At 45.4% G+C, this 11,922-nt stretch overlaps 1 non-coding gene across 1 annotated transcript; it reads right to left on the bottom strand.

Moving 5' to 3' along the window:
- Positions 1 to 10,762: 10,762 nt before the first annotated feature.
- On the bottom strand, positions 10,763 to 10,834 carry TRNAA-GGC (transfer RNA alanine (anticodon GGC)). The gene has a single exon. It is a non-coding gene; the product is annotated as a tRNA-Ala (tRNA).
- Between the last annotated feature and the right edge of the window lie 1,088 nt (positions 10,835 to 11,922).

The raw sequence follows: 11,922 nt of genomic DNA on the forward strand, positions 1-11,922 counted from the left end.
CCCACACTACACTAGACCACTGTTGTGGTTTCTGAAGAAATGGGTGTGATGGATGGGTGGCAGTGAACCAGGAACTGAGATCACTTGTTAGGCGCACACAGGGGGGCAACAGCCAGAAGGATTCCTGTTGAGGGGAAAGAGAAGGCCCGGCAGGAGGGCCTCTTCCCTCCAGGGGAACAGAATGTCTGAAAAGGCACTAGAAGGCATACAGCCAATTCAGTTTCCCCCTTGGGGAGCGGAGGCCCTTACAAATAAAGCAGCTCATAATTTCTTTTCAAGGAAAAACAAAAATACCCCCAGCACTAGAGTTTTGCTTCTCCTTCCCTGTTCAGTAAGAAATTCGGCCTTCCCAGGATCTATATTTTTCAGTGGGGGAAGCACCAGAGCCTTATGATTCCTTTGTGAACATCTGTTTATTTACATGTTTACCGACAGAACAAAGCAATGAGAAACAGCAGGCAGCGCAGGCAGTAGTGCTGTTTTCTTAGAGAAGATGCAGGGTTCAAGGGACCTACAAGCTTGGAGAGTTCCTAATTGCTCCTGGAAACATTGCTTCTAACTCATTAGACAAATATTTAAAACACATCCATGCCACAAGCGGATTTAATAGGACTTCCATCTCCCCAGGGAACCCTGGGAACTGTAGTTCTATGATAGGTACTAGATCTCTCTCTCTCTCTCTCTCTCTCTCTCTCTCTCTCTCTCTCTCTCTCTCTCACTGTTTCTTCACAGAGGACTCACCCAGCCATTATGCCAGGCTATCTTATGGTTTTTTGCCTCGGGATAGTTCTCCTGATCTTTTCCTGTGTGCGTGGGAGAGCCCTTGCCCCACTTCCCCTCCATTTGCCCCCAGACTAGTGTCTGCACACGATAGCTGGGGAACAGGGAGTGAAAACTTCCTGCCATTTTTTCACTAGTCAGTTATTGTCACATGGCGAAAACACCCAATCATCTTCCAGCACCATTTTGTTGCATTTGAGCATCGCCCCTCCAAGTCTGAAATCTTTAAAAAAAAATAACCAAGATTGCGTTATAGCGAAAAACCGTAACAACACAAAAAGGGGATACAAAAAAGTGGGCTGTTTTATCACACCATAAACACACACACGCAGACTGTCTGTGATATCACTAAAACCAAGTATGAAGTTGAATCCTAAAGTAAAAAGGGAAAGAAGGAAAGATGGTGACCAAACATGGTGGTTGTTATTTTTTAATTTATTGTATTTATATACCGCCTTCCCCTGAGGCTCAGGGCAGTTTACATAAAACACAGAAAACAGTACATGGAACTCAGCTTATCACAATAACAATAACATTAACATTCAACTATAAAAGGTCCGGAGCAGAATGTATGGGTGGATTTCTGGGAGGGAGGGAGGGAGGGAGGGAGGGAGAAGGGGCAAGGGGCCCTGTAGATGTTGCTGGTCACCTCGTCTCAACCAAATGCCTAGTGGAAGAGCTCCCTTTTGCAGACCCTGCAGAACTGTTTTAGCTCCATCATTATATTGGAATTGTGTTGTAATGCAATTGGCAACTTGGGGATTTTTTTAAGGCCGAGAAGATTGCAAGGATAGATGATGGAAATGACACTTGGGGGTGGGAGCAATGGATAGGAATGCCTGACTGGGGATGGCCTGAGTTTTTCCACATCTGCATGGCCCAGCTATGACATATGCCTCATTGGATCCCACGTCAAAAAATGGAATGTGGATTTCTGAGTGTCCCCTTGACATGGGCCAGCTGAGGGGGCAAGTTGGGACAGCCCTGGGACCCTGCCGGAGGGCGCCTGATTCCATACGAAACCAAGGGGGAAAAAAGAGATGCAAACAAATCATAACTTAATTGGTTGTGCAGAAGTGCGCTCTCTCTCGCTCACTCTCTCACACACACAAACACTCACTCAGCATTTTCACCAAACTACAGTTCTAAAGGGAAAGAAATTGCCATTTGGTTGTTATAAAAGTATCCAAGTTTATAATGTAGCTCCGTCTTTAGACATAAACCTCTCAGTTTACATGTAATACCTCCTCCTCCAAGTTTTTGTCCAGAAAATCTTGTGGCAGCTTTCTATATTGGGACAACTGCAGTGATTTAGTTAACTTTACAGGAAAAGTGTCTTGTTAGTTCACTTTAGGGAAGAAGTAAATATACAGTATTAATTTTGAACATTACTTATTTAAAAATATTTGAATTCTTAATAGCAAATCAAATATAATCCCCAATAGGCGCTTTACATAAATTCACATTATGCAGTAGTGTGTTCATTTTTGTTCACATTTGATTTATTTGCTTTTGAAACACTTGATTTTTAAGATGTTGAAAAATCATCCACTCATACCCAGCAATTAATTCATTACTGAGCTGATAAAAGATCTTGTGTTCTCCTCTTGCTTCCCCAGGCTTTGATCTTACGTTGTTGTCTTGGGCTGCCATAACTAATTGGAAAAGGCCTACCTATCAAATTCTTTGTGTTGGAATAGGAAAAAATGCCTTGATGGATCTAGTAGTATCCAGCTGATGGTTATGCCTCCCTTGGGATGGTTGCCTCTGATTATTAGACCCCCCCCACACACACACACACTCAAATACCAGCATGTTTTTCAGCAGAATCCTAAACAGAGTTCCACCTTCCATTGAGATCAATGGGCTTAGAAGGATGAATCTCCTTAAAATTGCATTGCTAATTAAGTAGTGGCAGGTGCCACGTGAGGAACTCAGGCAGTTTTGTTAAGAGGGCATGGAAGGTGGCCTTGACTGGAATCTGTTTAGCAATAACCCAGAGGCAATGACAGCTGCCTGGCTCATGTCCTGGCTTTACAGGTGGTTGCCATAGCTCTAGAATATAGCTGGCAGCATGGATTTACTTGGCTGTGGGATCCATGTGAATTGATATTTTCCTAGAGGCACATCTAAAGGAAACCTGTGTTGCATTTCTAGCTCCAGGCAAAAAAAAAGCTGATACTTGACCAGGTACACTGCGGAAGGAAGGAAGGAAGGAAGGAAGGAAGGAAGGAAGGAAGGGAGGGAGGGAGGGAGGGAGGGAGGGAGGGAGGGAGGGAAGGTGAGTGGAAGGAAGAGAGGGAAGTATGGAGGGACGTGTGATGTCAACAGTCATTTCTTGATACTAGGTAAAGACATATACACAAAAGTAGGTTTCTCCTTTTCTCCCGAGAAAATCTGTCCCTTCATTCCTAACCTAGCATCTATATCCTGCTCTTTACCCAGCTTGGCTACTTAAAACCTACTAAAACCAAATTTCAAACCTAAGTATGCTGTGAAGGTATGAGAAGAAAAAGGGCAGATCTGCTATGTAATATCCTCTGTTCCTTTCTCATGAGAGTTCCATCTCATCATCTTCATGCCCGTTCAGCTTCACATGTACATTAAGATGGCTGGATTTCTGTAAGAACGGAGGCATGAAAAGTAACAAGGGAAATGTTCTCTGCAGCCTTGCACTGTTTCTTCCCTGGCCTTGCAGTGGAGTATGTACGAAGTCAAGGGGTGCCTTCCAAGGATGTCCTTGAAATGAAAGGCCAGAGGCTCAGAAGTGGATGCTGTCAGGCTGACTACACTGCATAGCTAAAGGAGCCCTGAAATATCCAAGGGATTTGATGGACTGAGGGGGAGCTTGTTTCATGGATCTTGACAGGGCCGAGAAAAATCTACTCTGAAGTTGATGAGCTGTGTTTTATAAAGTCATATGGAGTTCAATACAACAGAAGGCCAGTGGCATCTTGAAGACTAACATTTGTTTGGGCATTATTTGTTGATTCATTAAAAAAAAATGTTTCCCACCTTTCTGCTACTACAAGGACTACCAAGACACCTAACAATTTTAAACATATTTGATAAAATTACATTATAAAATAATAAAAACCAGCCCCTCTCCCAAACATACATCATTGAAACAATTTTTAAAGTAACACAAGAAGAAGGTTGGTTCTTATATGCCGCTTTTCCCTACCCGAAGGAGGCTCAAAGCGGCTTACAGTCGCCTTCCCTTTCCTCTCCCCACAACAGACATCCTGTGAGGTGGGTGAGGCTGAGAGAACCCTGATATTACTGCTCGGTCAGAACAGTTTTATCAGTGCTGTGGCAAGCCCAAGGTCACCTAGCTGCATGTGGAGGAGTGCAGAATTGAACCCAGCATGCCAGATTAGAAGTCCACACTCCTTACCACTACACCAAACTGGCTCTCACTACACCAAGAGAGCAAAAGAGCAAAAGAGCAAAAATGCATACAAAACAGGAAGGAGGGATCACGAGGGAATGATAAACCAACCAAAATATACTTTACTCCCTGACCTTCTGCCCAGTAGGGTTGTCAGATCCTCCCTGGTCCGTGGAGGGAGATGTGGAGTGGAGTTTCCATGTTCAGGTTGAGAAACTCCTGGAGATCTGGTTTTGAAACCTGGGGAGGACATCAGCAGAGTACAATGCTAATAAGTCCACCCTCCAAGGCATACATATTCTCCAGGAAAGCTATAATTCCAGGGCATCTCCAGGTCCCATCTTTTTTGCCCAGTGGTAGTTCTACCATCTTGTTGAGGTTATGCTTCAGTTTAGTAGCCAACATTCACTCCATAAATACTTCCAGGCTAGTTCAGAGTTTCTACAGTGTCCCTGGGATCATCTGAAAGTGTGAGATAGAGGTGTGCATCCTCTACACCAGTGGTTCTCAACCTTCCTGATGCTGCGACCGTTTAATACAGTTCCTCATGTTGTGGTGACCCCCAATCATAAAATTGTGCAAGTGTTCTTTTACAGAAATTAAACCCAAACTGACCAATGGTGTGAAGATCCATTGTTCATGATTGTATACAAATTGGGTTTTTTTTCCAGGGGGAGGCGGCACTGGAGTGGGATGCGCTGTGTGGTGAGCGGGCGCACCTGGAGAGGCTGGGTGCACAGCTGCAGGAGCTGTGCCGTCACCTGGAGCCTGAGGCCACCAAACTGCACTGCCACCTGGAGCAGCTGGCGGGAGACTGCCCCATGCTGGAGGCACAGCTGGAGCAGCTGGCGGCTGAGTGCAGGCACCTGCAAGAATAGTAACAACACCCCCCCCAACCAAGCTGCTCACCCTGCTGCAATCCCTGTGAAAGGGTCATTCGACCCCAAAGGGGTCCCGACCCCCAGGTTGAGAACCACTGGTCTACACAATCATGATAATCCATCTTAAATCTATAGATGACCTCGCCAACAATTTCATCGTGAGAATATGCAAGATCTGTTATGAGCATGATTCAAAAGCATGTTAAGAATATCCTACAGGGGGCATCAAAGGACATGTGTATATCAGGAAGTTAGATTAGGAACTTTCCGGTATTTTTCAAATAGCCTCCTCCTACGTCCTCATTTAGAGGCTTCCTGCTCCTTTGAGCATACTTCCTCCCTGCTTGCCTCCTGAACAGCAATAATGAAGACTACATAACAATTAGACCATTAATTGGGGCTCCCTCTCTCTCTTGCTCATCTTTCTATACGAACTTTGTTATTCTCCTTAATAAAACAATCTTATTCTTTTAAGCAGAATGGTGCACTGATACTCTTTTTTATATCATGCTGCCAACATTCATGTAGATGTTAAAAAGAACTGGGGACAAAAAGGGACCCCATAGCCCAAAGACCAAGAGGCTGAGCAGTAGTCTCTCAGCACCACCTTTTGAAACCTACTCTAGGAAGGATCAGAGTCACCACAGATCAGTGCTTTCTAGTATCAGTCCAGAAGGATACCATGATCAGTGGTATCAAAAGCTGCTGAAAGGTCCAGAAGAATCAACCAAGATTGTCCTGGTACTTGTGATCCAGCAGGGTGACCAAGACGGTTTCAATCCAATAACCAAGTCTAAATCTAGACTGAAAGTGGTTTAAACAATTTGCCTCATCCAAGAAAGCTTGGAGCTGTCCATCCCGCAACCCGTTCAATGACATTGCTCAAGAATGGAACATTTGAGATTGATGGATAATTACTGAGATCTCCTGGGTCCAGGTTAGGCTTCTCTAGAGTAAACACAAACATCCCTATGGAATTTAGCATGTCTGTTTGTTCTCTGAAGTTAGATAAATCTGCAGCATATATTATCAGTGTCATTGTGAATCTTGGAATTGTCTCTGATGAGCTCTGTGGAAGAATATGCATTCTATATTTCTTTGTCCCCCTCTTCATTGGGCTAACAAGCAATTAAGGTGTAAGATCATGTATGCTGGCTGAGGCATCTAAAATATTCATGCAACTGAGGCATCTGTTTCTTGAATTTCTTTCTCATTCCCTGATATTTCCATATTCCACAAACTATATGTGGCCAGCAGATTTGCATTTATAATGGCTTAGTCATATTGGGTTAAGTTTCAGTGAGTTAAGGGACTCCACTATTTTTTTTGAGCAAAATCAGTCATTGTGCAGCTCATGATACTTTCTACCAAAGTGGATTATAGGTAGATGGTTCACTTTTTGAATGTTGAACTACAGCAGCATCAGGACAGTAAAATTGTTTATTGTGGGAGGAAGGGGGACATTAAAAATAAGGGTCTTTGCCTTTTCAAAGCGTGACTAATGCAATAATAAGAAGGCATGAGATATTTTTAGATGCAAAAAAGAGTAATTTATAGTGCTACCATAGGGAAGTTCACTTTTGTATCCCTTTCACTTAAGTGAGCTTAGAAGGGAGTAACTATTCAGGATCAGTTTTATCAGGATCATCAGGGAATAAGGTGGAATCCATGTATATTGATTAATAGTTGGAACTCTCTGAAGACTGATTCTGTTAGACATTAGTCTCTCTGTACTATGCAGAGACAGGGCCAAGAAGACAGTTCATACACAGAAATCAAGGCAGGACTGCTGGGTTAGAAAAAAACAAGTCAATTTCCTTAAGTAAAGTACATTACGCAAAACTGAGGTCATACAGAGAGCAGAAAGAATGGAGCAAAATGAATATAGGCAGGTTGGGCATATCAACTGTGTGGGGGAACTCAGGTGCAGTGTTTTAGAAAGAACAAAAAAAAAGTTCAGATGACTTGGGTCTACTGGAGAAAGCAAAGTGCCTATTCCAAATGCATGCCACTGCTTCCCAGAAATGCTTCCCCTGCGGTAATAACAGTCACTTTAAAAGAAGCACCTCTGTTTACTTTTCTTGGAAAGCATTTCTTCAGCAAACATTGTGTGTGTGAGGTGCTGTTGAGTCACAACTGACTTATGGAGACCCCAACAAGTGAGAAGCAGAGGTGACTGGCCATTGCCTCCTTCTGCAGAGTCTTCCTTCGTGGGGGAAAAAAGAGTCTTCATTGGTAGTCTCTCTTCCAAGGACCAACCCTGAGAGCATTTCCACACATTGGGAAAAATAGTGTTACATCAGCTGAATGGCATAGCGCTAAATAATATCATGCCTCCCGGCCACGTTTTTGCTGCCTCGCTCTTGTCTACTGCCTTTTTGCACTTCTTATGCTCCACAGGTGCTGCTGGAAATGGCCAAAGAGAGCAATACACTTTATACGCAACTCTTTTCCACCTGTCAATCAATCCAGGCAACCCTTTCCCCATTTTTTAAGGTCCCACGATGCCCAATAATTTTTAAAATTAATATTTCTCTGTTTAAATGCATATGCATCTAATCATAGGTGCATAGTGCTTTTTGAATGTTATATTGCACCTCTATATGTTATATAGAGCCTCTTGTGGCGCAGAGTGGTAAGGCAGCAGACATGCAGTCTGAAAGCTTTGCCCATGAGGCTGGGAGTTCAATCCCAGCAGCCGGCTCAAGGTTGACTCAGCCTTCCATCCTTCCGAGGTCGGTAAAATGAGTACCCAGCTTGCTGGGGGGTAAACAGTAATGACTGGGGAAGGCACTGGCAAACCACCCTGTATTGAGTCTGCCATGAAAACGCTAGAGGGTGTCACCCCAAGGGACAGACATGACCCGGTGCTTGCACAGGGGATACCTTTACCTTTACCTTTATTGCACCTTTTAAAAACTCGGGTACACTGATGGAGTGCTACAAGAGGCAGGTAGGGAAACCACATGACGGAATCTGGACAGCTGGCAGTTATTGGTACTGCAGGCTCATGAACAGAAAAAACGGTATTGTAGGTCTCTTTCATACTACCAGAAAACTTGAAGCACACAGATGTCTGACTATGAGAGAGGAGGAGACTGTGGCAACTGCAAGCTCATTCATCTCTCCCTCTTTCTAAACGCAGAGGGAGAAAGATATTCCACAGGCACAGAGGATCAAGGAAATTCCTTCCTTCCAGCCCCCCACCCACCAAGAAGATTAAAGCCCCATTGTTCTCTTGCCAATTTTAGCCCATTAAGCCAGCTAATCACAAGGAAAGGCCATTATTAGATGAACAACACACTGTAAATTATTAATGCAAAAAGCAGGATTGCATCCCTGGAGAGACATCCTGGGTTTCAGCCATCAGGGATAGCCTGGTTGAGGGAGCCCTTCAAAGTGAGAGAGAAGAGCTTTCTCCATGGGCAGCATTCATCACCTACACCACTGGGAAAAGGAAGACACAAGACAGTCTTAGCCAGGAGGAAGACGCAACTGTCGGACTGTGTGTGAAAGAGGCAGCAGCTGATGTCTTGAGAATATCTTACCCAATGTAAATGTCTCTAACAAGTCTAGACAGCTTTAATTGTGGAGATCAGGTGTGCGGGTAGCTTAGCACTTCCAGTGGCCAGATTCTGGAAAGGCACTGTCTGCAGTGGCTCCCAGGGAATTTGGAAGAAGAAGAGCTATTTTGGTACTCTACTTTTTAATACAAAGTGGTTTACAATTGCCCATCCTTCCTCTCCCCACCACAGATTAGAGGCCACCACTCTTAACCACTGCACCACTCTGGCTCTCAGTTCAGCTAGCAGTAGTTCTCCAGACTTTCAAGAATTCCCCTGTCTGGTTGACATGGATTTATTAGGCTTGGGCTGAATTGACTCTTCTAGCCCCCAGTGGCAACATCTCTCTGAGGGAGAGGCCCCAAGAGGGTCAGGGATCTCAATAATAAGGGGAACAGGCTGAGATGGCTGCCAGAGGAGGTGGGGCAAGACAAGGGATTTGAGAAATGGTCATGCTCAAACCCCTTCTAACCTCCGTCCCATCTTTCGGGTGCAGGCAAAGGCTACCCCACCTCCTACACTGATGCTGTGCAATACCAGGTCAATCAACAACAAAGCTTCTACTTTGCAAGCACAGAGTGGACCTGGTGTGCATAATGGAAATCTGGGTCAAGGAGGGGAAAGCAGGTTCTCTGTCCTCTATCAGTTGTGGACTGTGGGGTGTGGATTGTGGGGAGGAAGGGTGGCAATCCTAACCCATGAGGATTTCTCCTTCAGAGCACTTCCCACACCATCAATTCCAGGAATTGAATGTGTTGGCCTCAGGTGGGACTCAACCAAGAGTGTGGCCATCTGGTTGGTATACTCAGCATTGGTCACACTGACAGAAGACCTCCGCTATCAGCTGGACCACTGACAGAAGACCTCCGCTATCAGCTGGACCAAGGCAGGTCAGCTCTGCTTGTTCTACTACACAGCAGTGTTTGACACAGTGGACCCTGAGCTTCTAGCTCACTGTCTTGCCAACACCAGAATATGAAGGGCAGCCTCCAGTGGCTGATCCCCATTCTTCAGGGTTGCAGACTAGAGGGTAGCAATAGTCAAGGTGCCACCAGCTCATATGTGGAATCCCACAGGGAGTGGTCCTCTCTTCAATCCTATTTAACATCTTCATGGACCCTGTTGCCCAGCTGGTGCAGAGGTTTGGGCTGGGTTGTCATCAATATACTGATGACACCCAGCTCTTCCTCCTGATGGATGGCCACTCTGATTCACCCCCAGAAGCCTTAGACAGATGTCTGGAAGCAGTGATGAGGAAGTTCAATTAGAGTCATCTGAAGATCAATCCTTCAAAGACAGAGGTCCTGTGGCTGGCCAGGAAAGGCCCAAGTGAGGAAGTGTGACTGCCCTTCCTGGATGAGGTACAACTATCTGTGGTTCACTCTGCCAGGAAACTGGGTGTGATCCTGGATATCGCCCTCTCCGTGGAGGCACAGATCACAAGAGTAATGTGGCTGGCATTCTACTACCTGTGCAAAACCAAACTACTAGCACCTTACTTGGCCACGGAACACCTAGCCACAGTGATTCATGTGACAGTCACCTCTAGACTGGATTTCTGCAACTTGCTCTATGCAGGCCTGCCCTTAACCTTGATCCTGAAACTACAATTGGTCCAGAATGCAACAGCCAGGGTCCCCAGGGGGACCCTGTGGAAATCCCACATTGCCTACTCTGCAACAACTGCACTGGTTACCATTTGAATTCCAGATCAGAAGGTTCTGATAATCACATTCAAGGGCATACAGTCTGGACCCAGTGTACCTGAGGGACTGCCTCATTGTCTATACCCCCCAAAGAGCTCTAAGTTCTGCCAATTCCAACTGGCAAGTGTGGGGCAGTGTGGGACAAATACATACCAATTCATACCCATAAACTGGAGGGCCTCTGCCAGCAAAAGGATGAATAATTTTTTTCCTCCCTGTAGTTTGTTCGTTTTGTGAGCACCTTTACTGAACACATTTACTGAGTCCTCTGTGCTGGAGGTGGCATTCCCTGTGTGAGGCAAGAGACTGGAAACCTGCAAGAAGCTGCCTTATATTGAATCTGGGTCCATTTAAATCAGTATTATCTACTCAGACTGGCAGCAGCTCTCCAGGATCTCAAGCTGAGGTCTTTCACATAATTTCCTGCCTGGTCACTTGAATTGGAGATGCCAGGGATTGAACCTGGGACCATCTGCATGCCAAGCAGGTGCTCTACCACTGAACCACAGCCCCTCTCCAAGTCAGTTATGTGACTTTCAGCTGTAGGTGCTGCATGTCCCCTTCCCCTTGGCTGCCTCTGTTCATTACTCTCTGCCTTCATTGATACTTTAACATAAATGTGTCAATGGGAGTGAACGATGAGGTTACGAAGAGTAATTAAGAATTACTCGTGGTAGTTAAGAATGGCAGCTGAGGAAACCTCAGGGGACATACTTTGTGCTTCAGAAGGCAACTGGGTTGGTCTACAGTAGAAGAACTAGATTAGAGTCCAGCTGCACTGTAGTGACCAACAAGGCTTTAGGCATATAAGCCTTGGAGAGGCAAAGCTCCCTCTGTCCCTGCCGTAGCCTAAATGCTAAGCAGTGTAGGACTGTGCATGAGCCAAGTCTTTTGGAAGAAGACCCTTGCCATTGAAAAAAGCCTTTGAAAGTTAGCACTCTTTTCCTCTGGAGACAAGCAAGAGCAGCATTTAAGGGAGGAGTGGGAGAGGTCCTGCATATGTTTGCCCATGGGAATATTTATCAGGAATACCTGTGTAATCAGGTTACTGGTTTAATACCCTGTTGTTTTGCACTATTGAATGTACTTATGTACCTGCCAAAGGGACAAAAACAATTGTTAAACAAAAACAGGCTACTCGATATTAGGGTGGGCAGGCTCCATGGGAGGCTGGGAGATATCCTGGTTTCCAGATGACATAGATTCATTCCGCTGGAGGTAGGGATGCCAGCCTCCAAGTGGGTCCTGGAGATCCCCTGGAATTACAGCACATCTCCAGACTGAGGTGCAGAAATGCCCTCAGAGCTACCTGGAGGAAATGGCAGTTTTGGATGGTGGACTCTAAAGCATTAGACCCCAGCGAGTTTCCTACACTGCCCAAACCCTGCCTTCCCCAGGCTTTACCCCCCAAATCTCCTGGAATTTCCCAACCCAGTTGACTGGTCTAACGGAACCTCTGCCTCCTTTGCAGTTTTCTTTGACTGCAGGATTCCCTTTCTGTTCTCATTCAGACACAGGAGGGGAAATGCTGGACCTGATGCCATCGTATGGTTTTTCCATTCTGCCAGAGTCTATGCCTACTGCTGTGTTTGTCCAGCTGC

This window comes from Paroedura picta, chromosome 3 (assembly GCF_049243985.1).
Source record: "Paroedura picta isolate Pp20150507F chromosome 3, Ppicta_v3.0, whole genome shotgun sequence".
Classification (NCBI taxonomy): Eukaryota; Metazoa; Chordata; class Lepidosauria; order Squamata; family Gekkonidae; genus Paroedura; species Paroedura picta.